Source organism: Chrysochloris asiatica, unplaced genomic scaffold (genome assembly GCF_000296735.1).
Source record: "Chrysochloris asiatica unplaced genomic scaffold, ChrAsi1.0 scaffold00186, whole genome shotgun sequence".
NCBI classification, from domain to species: domain Eukaryota; kingdom Metazoa; phylum Chordata; class Mammalia; order Afrosoricida; family Chrysochloridae; genus Chrysochloris; species Chrysochloris asiatica.
The window spans coordinates 5961122-5973172 of NW_006408704.1; positions in this window are offsets into that span (position 1 = coordinate 5961122).

Here is a 12051-nt window from a genome sequence, read left to right on the forward strand (position 1 = left end):
GCCATATTGCTTTCCAGAGAGGTTGGACCATTTTGCAATCCCACCAGTAATGCTGGAGTGTCCCAGTCCCTCCACATCCCCGGCAGCATTTACTGTCCTCTACTTTTTGATCGGGGAACCTTTTTTCTGCCAAAATTTGTAACATTATTCATGGGCCATACAAAATATCAACTTAAAAATTAGCTTCCTCTCTTTGGACAAACATTTAATTAACTCACCCCTGAAGGAGAATATTGAAAGTACCTTGGACTGCCAAAAGAATCAATAGATCCGTTTTGGAAGACGTGCAGCCAGAGTGCCCTTTTGGGGCCAAGATGGCCAAACTTCGTTGCTCATACTTTGGACATATCATCAGGAGATAAGTCGCTGGAGAAGGATATCATGTTTGGTAAATTGGAGAGTCAGAGAAGAAGAGGAAGACCCCCAAGGAGATGGATTGGCCATGTGGCAGCATCGATGGTCTCAAGCGTGGCAACGGCAGTGAAGTTGGCCCAGGATCAGGCACAGTGTTTTGTTCTGCTGTGCATAGGGTCGCTATGAATCGGCACTGACTTTATGGCACCTAACAACAACAATGTGATGGCTGGAACTGCAGTTGTATTGGCAGGGCCAGACCAAATTATTTGGGGGCCTTATATGGACTATGGGCCACAGGTTCCCCACCCCTGCATTAGAAGGACTTAACTTCCCACAGTTGGGTTTAAAGATTGAGGAAGGGAACCACCATGAACCAAGGAATGCAGATGACCTTTCGGAGCTAGGAATGGACCTCAGCTGACAGACAGTAAGGAGCTTCAGTTTTACAATGGCACGAAACAGACCCTTGCCAACAAATGCGCAAGAAACAAGTCCTTCCCTGAAGTCTCCAGAAATTGGTGCAATTCCATTGATACTTTGACTTTAGCCCACTGAAGAACTGGTGTCACACATCTAGCTTACAGAACAGTCTGATTTAATATGTGTGTTGCCTACGCCAGTACATTTGTGGTAATCTGTTATGGCAGCAATAAAAACAATGAATATGCCAGGACTCTGCAGATGGCTGCTTGCTAACAGGAAAACTAAAGAGTTTCAAGACAGGAAATAACAAGAGGAAGAAAGTCTCAGCAAAGAGAAAAGAGAGAGGAGCCCCTGAAAGGTGCAGAAACTTGGCAAGGGGTGGTGTCAGTGTCCCTAAGCTTATGCCAGCCATCACTGTTGCTCTTAGAAGGGGACTTAATGTTCCATCAGCATCGGCATAGCCAGTTCAGAATAAGAGAACTCTGAGGATCCCACATTCCATCTGTGACAACAGGCAAAATTTCTTCCTCTACCTTTCCCAATCTTTTCTCACTATCTCATCACCCACAATGAAACCGAGATTTCCACTAAAAACTTCTCTAACAAAGATAACTTGTTACTCTTTCTCCAACTACTCTTAACAGACAGGAGAAAGAGGTATCTCGGCATACTAATTGTTTCCTACCACCTCCTCCAACATTGTTTTTCAGGCATCTCTCAATAACCTTCACTTTTTAAGTCTAGAATATCTTCTCTCCAAGATGCTTCCCACGCAACAATTTTAATGCTTAGTTAACAATCTTCCTTTTCTTTCTTCCCTGGCTATTATACAACAGCACTTAGATTCCATTTTTGACAAATTTTCTTACATCAAAATCTTGCTTCAGCTTTCATTTCATGGCCAAATCTTACTCATCTTGCCTGTAAGACAGCTATCCTTTAAGGTTAGTTCAAACTGCACCTCTGGCAGGTCTTTCTAGATGAATATAGTATTTCCTCTTCTGTATTTTCATGAACATCAATGTATGTTGTTGTTAAGTGCTGTCGAGTTGGTTCCAACTCATAGCAACCCTATATAGGGTTTCCAAGGAGCACCTGATGAGTTTAGTGCCAACCTTGTGATTAGCCATTTAGTGCTTATCCTGCAGCACCACACCAAGATCCCAAACATTAACCTATACATTTCTCATTTGTAAATGATTTATGCACGCAGTCTTTTGACTATCAACTCTCTTTGGAAAAATATTTTAAAAACAAGAATATTCATCACAATTATTTATAATAGTGTAAAGTGGAAAACTACTAAAATGCCCATCATTAGAGGAGCAATTTGATAAAATATTGCATACTACAGTAGCACAAACTGTGTGCGCTCAGTTACCTAAAAGGTGGTAGTTCAAACCCACTCAGTGGTACCACGGAAAAAAGGCCTGGCAATCTAACCTGCTCTCGAAACATTACAGCCAAGAAAACCCTAAGGAGCAGTTCTACTGTGTAAGCCACGAGGTCACGAGCTTAGACACAACAATACCAACAATCGTAATGATGGCACAGGGGTGTTCCAAACTGTACTAAGGCAGCCATGTAGGATGGTAGCATAGTGCTACTCGTGGGGGCCAACTCCATGGGAACTAAGAACAATGAAGAAATGATTAAAAATAGCCATGAAAAATCACGTTTGAAGATTATTTAATAACTAGGGAAAATGTTCATTCTACAAAGCCAAGTGATATTTATGTACTAATAATTTTACCACTTACTTACAAGTCTGTTTCCCTACTATAATCAAAGGCAGGTACTGGCTTTGCAGCTTGCTGACATAGAAAAGTCTACTGAAAAAAAAAAAAAAAAAGATTCTGATATGTTGTTGTTATGTGCTGTGGAGTCAGTTCTAACTCATAGCGACCCGCACAGGGTTTCTGAGGCTGTAAATCTTTACAAGAGCAGAAAGCCTCATCTTTCTCCCATGGAACAGCTGGTAGTTTCAAAGTGATGACCTTAAGGAGTGCCATCAATTCAGTTCCAACTCACAGCGACCCTGTATAGGGTTTCTGTGGCTGCAAATCTTTATGGGAGCAGAAAGCCTCATCTTTCACCCACAGAATAGTTGGTAGTTTCAAACTGCTGACCATGCTGTTGGCAGCCCAAATTAACTCTAGTGTGATTCCACTTATTTTACAAGTGAGGAAACAGGTCCATCTTGGGTCATTGATGGAACAAACGAGTAACAAAGCTCACTGCACAGGGTGGTGAAGTCCTGGTGTGTCACCGCGGGATAAAGCACTGGATCGCAAGGTTGGTTTGAATCTCAAGGTCAGCAGTGCAAACTCACCAGCTGCTCCATGGAAACCATATTCAGATTCACCATGAGTAGGAACCAACTCCATGGCACTTAGCAACAACTTCCTTTAATCCCCAGGTCTAATTTGAGCACATCAGTACCCCTCCTTTTCCTGGGTACACTGCCATTTCCTGTCAGGCCTATCCAACAAGACCAAATTGCTTTGAGTTTTTGGAAGTTAAACAGCACATTGTCTACGCTCTTCAGAAAAAACACAAATGTTATCCCTGACAACCTGCCATTTCCCATAAAAATAAATGTCAAAATTACATGTGCATGTGGCTGGGGATGAGTCCTTGGATGTCTGCTCTGCTACAGCCGTCAAGAACATAGATTCTGCTTCATTACCAGTGAGATTAGCAGTCCAACTCAAAACCTCTATGCTACCAGAGCTCCTTGGCTAAGAACAGAAACTGAGATATTAAGAGCCACATTCTCCATTGCTTTCTTTATATTTTTCTATATATTCTGAATCTTACATAATGTGCCTATATTAGCATTAGAATCAAGAAAAAGCTATTATCTGTGGCAATCTTTTTTTGTTTCAGAAAATTTACAGGCCTAGCATGTGTTGTCACCGCATTATGAACTGTGTGTCCCTAGCGTTGGCGTGTTGTCACTGCATTATGAACTGTGTTCTTGGTTCTCCAGCTCTAAAAGAGAAAACTGCATAGAAATCATGACTCTACTTTTACCAGCTGCAACCAGAAAGAAAGAGCTATTTCAGAAATCATCAGCACTTAGCACTATTCACAATAGAAAAAAGCTGGAAACAACCTAAGTGCCCATCAACTGGTACATACAATGGAATACTATCTTACTATAAAGAATAATGAGGATGAATCTGGAGGACTTACGCTGAGTGAAATAAACAATCACAAAAAGGACACATGTTATATGAAATACTATGCCACTATAGAGAATAATGAGGAAATCAATTAATCACAAAAGGACAAATGTTATATGGTCTCACTTTTATAACGTCAGGAGCAGGTATACACACAGAAATTAAAGTGCTTTGATGTTTATCAGGGATGGGAAAGGGAGGAAGGATCACTTTCTAGATAGTCGTTCCTAAGTGCTGTCAAGCCTTACTCATTTCAACCTTGTGTGTTGTTGTTGTTGTTGTTAAGTGCCATTGAGTCGATGCTGACCCATAGCGATCCTGTATAGGGTTTCCAAGGAGCAGCTGGTGAGCTTGAACTACCAACCTTGCAGTTCAAACGACTTTGCAATCTGACACTTTAGCTCACAGCACCACACCAGGACTCCTCAACCCTGTGTATGGTTCTGTATAATGTTTCTAAGGCTGTCAATTTTTGCTGGAGCAGAAAGCCTCATCTTTCTCCCGTGGGGCAGTTCATGGACTTTGTGGTTCGAAGTTCACTGCTTAGCCTAGAGATACTTATTTGTGTAGATGAAAAAGGCAATACCCTACATAGGTGAAGTATATACAACTTGTCCAAGGTAAATGAAGACACTAAAAAAGCATGATTTCAGTAAATGCTGTAACATACAATTTTGCATCAACTACAGTGGAGTCCTGGTGTGGCACTATGGGTTAATGCGTCAGACTACAAAGCCGTTTGAACCACAAACTCAGTGGTTCAAGGTCACCAGCTTCTCCTTGGAAACCCTTTACAGGGTCGCTATGGGTAGGAACCAACTCAATGGCATTTCACAACAACAACCCCTAAAAGTATGTGTGGTTACATAGGTACATGTGTGGTTACTTAGGTAGATGTGTGGTTACACAAGTTTGTGGTTACAAACTCACTGCTACTGAGTCCAATTCTGAATCACAGTGACCCTATGTAGGGCTTCTGAGGCAGCAAATCTTTACAATAACAAACAGCCTTGAATTTCTCTCAAATGGTGGTTTTTAAACTGCCAACCTTGAGGTTAGCAATCCAGTGCTTATCTTAACATGTGCCATGGCACCTTCTATAGGTAGATTTATAGACATGATATATAAGAAGGCAATGAGCTCTGGTAGTGTAGTGGTTACGAGTCGGGCTGCCAACCTCAAGGTCAGCAGTTTGAAACTACCAGCTGTTCCGTGGGAGAAAGATGAGGCGTTCTGCTCCCGTAAAGATTTACAGCCTTGGAAACCTTGTCACTATGAGTCAGAACCGACTCCATGGTACTTAACAACAACAACATATAAGGCAGATTAAACATACAGGCATATCTGTAGGCATGTGGATGTTGTTGTTAAGTGCCATCCAACTGACTCCAACTCATAGCAACCCTGCATAGAGTTTCTGAGGAGCAGCTGGTGAGTTTGAACCACTAACCGTGCAGTTCAAACCAACCTTGCAGTCCACTGCACTATCCCACAGTACCACACCAGTACTCCTATAGGCATATCTGAAGGTAAATAAAAACGGTTCCTACAAAATCATAAACTTTTATTAAACAAAAATATCAAAATGTTTCTTGACATCTCCTCCATCTAGCTCTATGCACTTCTGAAGATGGTATTTTCATCTCTTTAGCCTTATTCTGAAGAACTCTGAGCTCTGATTCATATTACATCAAAACGGCAGGCTGGGCATACTTGATGGATTCAAACTGTGTTGCCTTTCAATGTGTTTTTGATTTTTGAAAGCCAAAAGAAATCTGAAGGGGTAATACCAGGGCTGCAGAGAAGATGGGATAAGATTCCCCACGGAAATTCTCAGAAGACAGCCCTTGCTACCCTTGGAGAATGAGCAGGTACACTGTTGTGATGGGAAAACAATTCCTTGGCGGAAATTCCCACCCCCCAAAACACAACAATATAAAACCTTGCTGCAACTTGCCAAGCCTTTTTCTCACCAATGCGGCTTTCAATTTTCTTAACCCTTCTTCCAATTAAGCCCCAGGGATAGCCCTGTGTCCTTTGAGATAATCTATCAAGATGACACCTTGGGAATCCCAAAAATCAGCTGCCATAACTTTCTGAGCTTATCTCCTGTCTTGAGTTGAACTGGCTCACTAGATCCCCTCAGAAGCCACTGCTTTGATTGGACCTTTTTTGAAGGTACCCTAATGAGACTAAGATGAGTGTGTTACTGAGACAACCTGTCTGCAGCCATCCACTGAAAGCAGAGACACGCTTAAATGTCTTGTTTCGAATAAACCTGTGCATTTATGAACTGGAAATCTCAGTAGCAATACTTTTTGACTTACTCTCATACATGCTTATGTGTGCTCCATATATATTCCATATATAAGAAAGGAAGGAGCCCTGGTAGCATAGTGGGTTGTGTGTTGGGCTGCTAACTGCAAGGTCAGTAGTTTGAATCCACCAGCTGCTTTACAGAAGTAAAGATTTATAGCCTCAGAAACCCTACACAGGGTTGCTATGACTAAAAATTGACTCGACAACACACAGCCGCAGCATATAATAAGCACCAAGGGGCCACAGTTTTGGAGACCTCTTCGACATATCCAAATACCTTAAGGAATTGGTTTACTGGGCTTGAAGGCTTGGGACCATAGCCATGTAGGGCAATTCAGTCAACCAGCGTAAAATAGTTCATAAACTGTTCTACTATCTCCTTTGGTTAGCAGCATCTGGGAACTTCAAAGCTTAATTACTACTACTCATGTAGAGCAAAAGAAATCTGCTCAAGAAAGAAATTCATCCACAGGACAAATAAATAGCCTACATGACCTTCTCTAGCCCTAGTTCAGAGGAACTACATGGTGTCTGGCTACCATTACTATCATTTTGACCAGGGACACAACAGAAGGTCCCAGATAGAAAGGGACAGATATAGCACAAAATTTAAATTCCTATAAAAGGCCAGAGTTACTAGACAAATAAGGACCGGAGGAATCACCCTAAAAAACCCTTTGACCATGGAACTGGTCACTCCTGGTGGTTATCTTTCATCCAAATAATTTTATAAAATAAACAATGTCACCTGGGAGTATTGTGCTCCCTTAAATAATCAATTATATGTGACCCAACAGTTACCCACAGGTGAAGCTGAGAAGGTAGGGAGGGGCAGGGAAACAGAACTAACAAATGTAAACAATAAGAATGTTGAGACACTGTGAAAAACGTAACCAATGTCATGAAACAATCTGTATAAAAATCGCAATGGGTTCACCTAAAACACACACACACACACACACACACACACACAGAGAAGAACATTATTAGCTATCTTGGAAAAGCAGTTCCCTCTCTCTAAAGCACATGCTCTCTCTCCACAGACTTAGTGGTCAGAGTGAAGACGGACAACATTGCTGTCATTTTCAAAGAGTGGCAAATGCTCCCTCCAATGAACACCTATAGAGTTTTTGTACCACCAAATCATATTATAAACACAATACAAGACTTACAGGTTAATATCAGAACTGATGATGTTCATGACTTGTTATTAAATGTCACTCAGTCGGTTCCAACTCATAGTAACCCTGTATAGGGTGTTTCCAAGGAGTGGCTGGTCAGTTTGAACCATCAACCTTGTGGGGTTAGCAATCCAGTGCCACACAAGGGTTCCATGCTAAGAGATTGGTGGTGGTGATGATGGTGGTGTGCCGTGGAGTTGGTTCCAACTCATAGAGATCCTGCATAGGGTTTGCAAGTCTGTAAATCTTTCTCCCGCAGAACCGCTGGCAGTTTCAAACTGCAGACCTTGAGATTAGCAGCCCGACTCGTAACCACACACTATCATTCTGAATCTTCCAAATGCCAAGCTGATGTCCTCAAGTCTATGATTCATCCAGTTTCTCATCCTCTGGCTAAACTCTCGTGCTGTGATACTGTCACGCTGCAGGAACTTCAGGAACTAAGCAAAGCCATTATGTCTGGAGCCTAAAAGAATTCTGTGTACCTTATTTCCTCAGTTAGGACTTAATGGAAATGATTTTTGATCACAAACTGTGACTCACACACATATGATTCTAAAATCTCGGAGCAAGTATTTTCTAGAATATAAAGAACAGATATATTTCTCCTATGCAAACCCTAAACTCAAACCCTTCGACTTTCTGCCAGTCCCAAGTCTTTCCCACTATAAACATGTGCTGTTGTTAAGTGCCATCAGTTGGTTCTGACTCATAGAGACCCTGCATAGCATTTCTGAGGCTGTAAATCCTTACAGGAGCAGAAGCCCTCATCTTTCTTCTGAGGAGCGCTGGTGGATGTGAACTGCTGACCTTGTGATCAGCAGGCAAACAGATAGTGGGTAAGATTTTCCAAGAAGACTGATGTCAATGAAATACTTATTAATTCTATGCTCAAAAATGAAGTAATTAAGACAGGATGCAATTTGGGGAACTGGGATGCTAGAATCACTTTAAAAACTTGTCAGTTTAGATGCTTTACTGGTTGAACTGACCTTCTCAATATTCTGCTTGAATGCTGTGTGTGTATATTTATTAAAATAAATGAGCAATTAAATGAAATCTTTTAATTCTGCGTTTAAAACAAAGTGAAGGCTCTATGTTAGTGATTTCTGACTATGCTCGCTGCCTCTCCATGTTAAGCCAGTCTCAAGGCTGCGACCCTGACATCATCCTATCCTTCGGAATGCACAGAAGATTGTCCTTTTACTCGGCCTTTCGTTCCAGGGAATGTTACAAATAAAAAATGCTATAAGGACCCTCCCTCCCCCAAAATATTTCAGTTCTCTATTAAAGCAGGAGAAATCAATGTCAAGAATGAACATTGAAACAGTTTGTACAAAACTTTTAAAAGCCCAGAGAACAAACAAGATGGTGGATCAGACAGAAGTGCAGTGAGGAGCTGCGTCAGCAACAACACAGAATACAGACCCAAGCAGGCTCAGGGGATGGTGCCAGAACTCTGAACTACATATAAAGGAGTATTTAGAAGGTTGGAAGGCTTACGACTAGGGGAATTTGTAGCAGAAGCAAGAAATCCATTGCTTTCTAATTCAAGATGCTCAGCTGCTCCCGGAGCCACCAGCTGGAGTGAGAACAAGCAGGGGAAGGATCAAAGCAGCCACGGACGCCAGACAGAACCACAGAGATAAAGCTGTGGAAATTCTTTTTTTTTAAGTTGGTATCTGCTCATTGATCTCTCGCTGTCTGTGCACCTCCATTCTGGGGACTAGAGTGGGTGCCTGAGTGAGTGGACACCCCACCCCCACCCTGGAGGGTTCTACTACACATGTGCACAGATCTCCTCGAAATTTCAAGAGACAGTTTCCACTTAAAACTAAACGGCCACAGCCTGCCCTGAACTGTTCATAACCAGAAAAAAGGCCTGAGTGGGACAAGCAGACTAAAAAGGAAATAGGCCAAAAATTAAATCCTGATTTTAACTTTTCAGAATGTTAGGAAAAATTTCTTCCAGCAGCTCTTCAACTATCGCCTCTGTGGACCTGTGTGATTCTTTCTGTTCCAGAATGCCAATAATTCTTATGTTATTCCTCTTCATGTTGTCCAACAGGAATCTTAGGCCTTCTTCAGATTTTTTTTATCCTTTTTTCTGTTTGTTTTTCTATCTTAGTAGTGTTGAGAGTTTTATCTTCTAGCTCACTAGTTCTGGCTTCTGTCTCTTCAATTCTACTCCTTTGCCCTTTCAGTGTATTGTCCATTTCTGATATTCTATTATTAATCATTTGGACCTCTTTGTGTAGGTTATGAATTGTATCCAATGCGGTATCTTATTTGATTGTTCCTGTAGTGCCTTCCTGACTTCTTCCTTTTTGTCAACTCCATTGTATAATGTTATTTTTTGTTAAATGTTTTACTGTGCATTATGTGATAATTTACATGGGAGAACATTAGTTTTACATTCATCCTATCATATATCATTTCATTGCCATGGTTACAGTCCATTGTATAGTGTTTTGATACATTTAAGAATCATTTTTCTGAATTTCTTCTCAGGTATTTCCAAAGCCTGCTCATCATCCAGTATGAAGTGTATGTCTACTTCCAGCTCATTTGCCTCAGTCACTTTATCTTGTTTCTGGGCATGTGCTGATATGGTCATCTGCTTCTGTGTTTTGGGCATATTCAGGAGTTATCTGTGGCCTTAATACTTAGATGGGTGTTTATTTTTGTATTTTTTTATGCTTTCTGATTGTCTCCAGGTAGATGTGATCAGGAGAAGGGCTTTCCTTTTCACTCTTCCTGAAAAATTTCAAGATGCCTCTGTTGGTCATTGTTGACGTAAATCAGGATTTAATTTTTGGCCTATTTCCTTTTTAGTCTGCTTGTCCCACTCAGACCTTTTTTCTAGTTATGAACAGTTCAGGGCAGGCTGTGGCCGTTTGGTTTTAAGTGGAACCTGTCTCGAAATTTTGAGGAGATCTGTGTGTAGTAGGACCCTCCAGGGTGGGGGTGGGGTGTCCACTCACTCAGGCAACCCCTCTAGTCACCAGAATGGAGGTGCAGGCAGTGAGAGACCAATGAGCAAGAAGCTCAATGAACTCTAGCAAGGATAGACCCTAAAAGACAATCACCCAAGACATATAATCAAGCTCTCCAAAATCAAAGATAAGGAGAGAATCCTGTAAGCAGCTACTGGAAAAGAGAAGTGTAATATACAAAAGAAAACAAATCATATTAAGCTCGGAACTCTCAACAGAAACCATGCAGGCAAGAAAGCAATGGGGATATATATATAAAACCCTGAAAGAAAGAAAACTTCCAAACAAGAATCTCTACCCAGCAAAGCTGTCAATCAAATACGATGGTGTCATCGAAACATTTCAGGATAAACAGAAACTAAGGGATTTTGCTAAAGCCAACCCTGCTATGAAAAACATCCTAAAGGAAGTCCACAGGGACTGAGAACCAACAAGAACAGACCACAACTAGAGAATGACATATGTGGCAGCATCACCCTGAACTCAATCGACAAATGGAAAAGTCAAGAACAGAATAAAATTATAAGAACAGAGAAGCTGAGAGGTCAGTCTATAATCAAAACATTTACAATGTGAAAGAAGGTAAACACAGAAGAACTGAGATCCAGGTGGTGGGAAGGTTAGGCAGATTACAGGATAAAGTAGACTGTCTTAAATGGAGGGAAGAATTAATGGAATATAAGGCAACCACAACAATGAGGTTGGGGTGGGGGGTTTAGTTCAGGTGCTGGGGAGGGCAATACAAGAAGGAGGAGGAGGGGGAAGAACAGATAGATGGGGAAACACTGAGACAAGTTTTCATGTCCTAAGTGGGACAGAGGTAAATAGTGATGCATACTCAACCTTGTAACAACAGGGCTCTGGGATACAGGGATCTAGGTATAGCTTGAAGATGGGAAATAATACTAAAATGCTTGACTGTCTTATGAATATCTGTTTCCCTTGCCTACTATTGTAAAATAGACACTTGAGTGGGATAGAAAGGAATGTTGGGAAATATGATTACAGAAAACTTGTAAGCCCGTCTTCAGCCTAGAACTGATTGGAATACCTAAAAGGGATTCTAAAACTTGCCCAGTGAAATAGGCCTCTTGCACAGCCTTTACAGAGTACAGGACCTTAGGTGAAATCCGGAGTCCCATCCAGAACCTTATGAGGTCGGACATTCCCACTAGCAAGGACAAGCAGACCTGCATGGAATAGCTACAGTGACAGAAGATACATCTTCAAAGAAAGATCATCAGGAAAAACCCGAAACAAAAATGTCAGCATGACTGGCTACTACAAGAATAAGCAAGCTGTTCTCCAGGAAGCCATCAAGGCTAGCAATCAAGTTCCTTCAGGACAAACTCCCCTCTAAGACTGAAACTCAGAGGAAACACAAAAATAAGCACGTAAGCTTAATGGTGACCACATTGGTCTACTGGTGAGTGGAAGAGGGGGGAAAGGTAGCAATGAAGAAATGGGCTGAGTTCAACTACAGTCCATTGACTCCCGCTGACCTGTAGAAGAGCGAGAAGAGGAAGGGCTGGTTGGTCTAAAGCGTGGTGAGACCAGAGGACACTTGAGCCCATGGACAAGGACTTA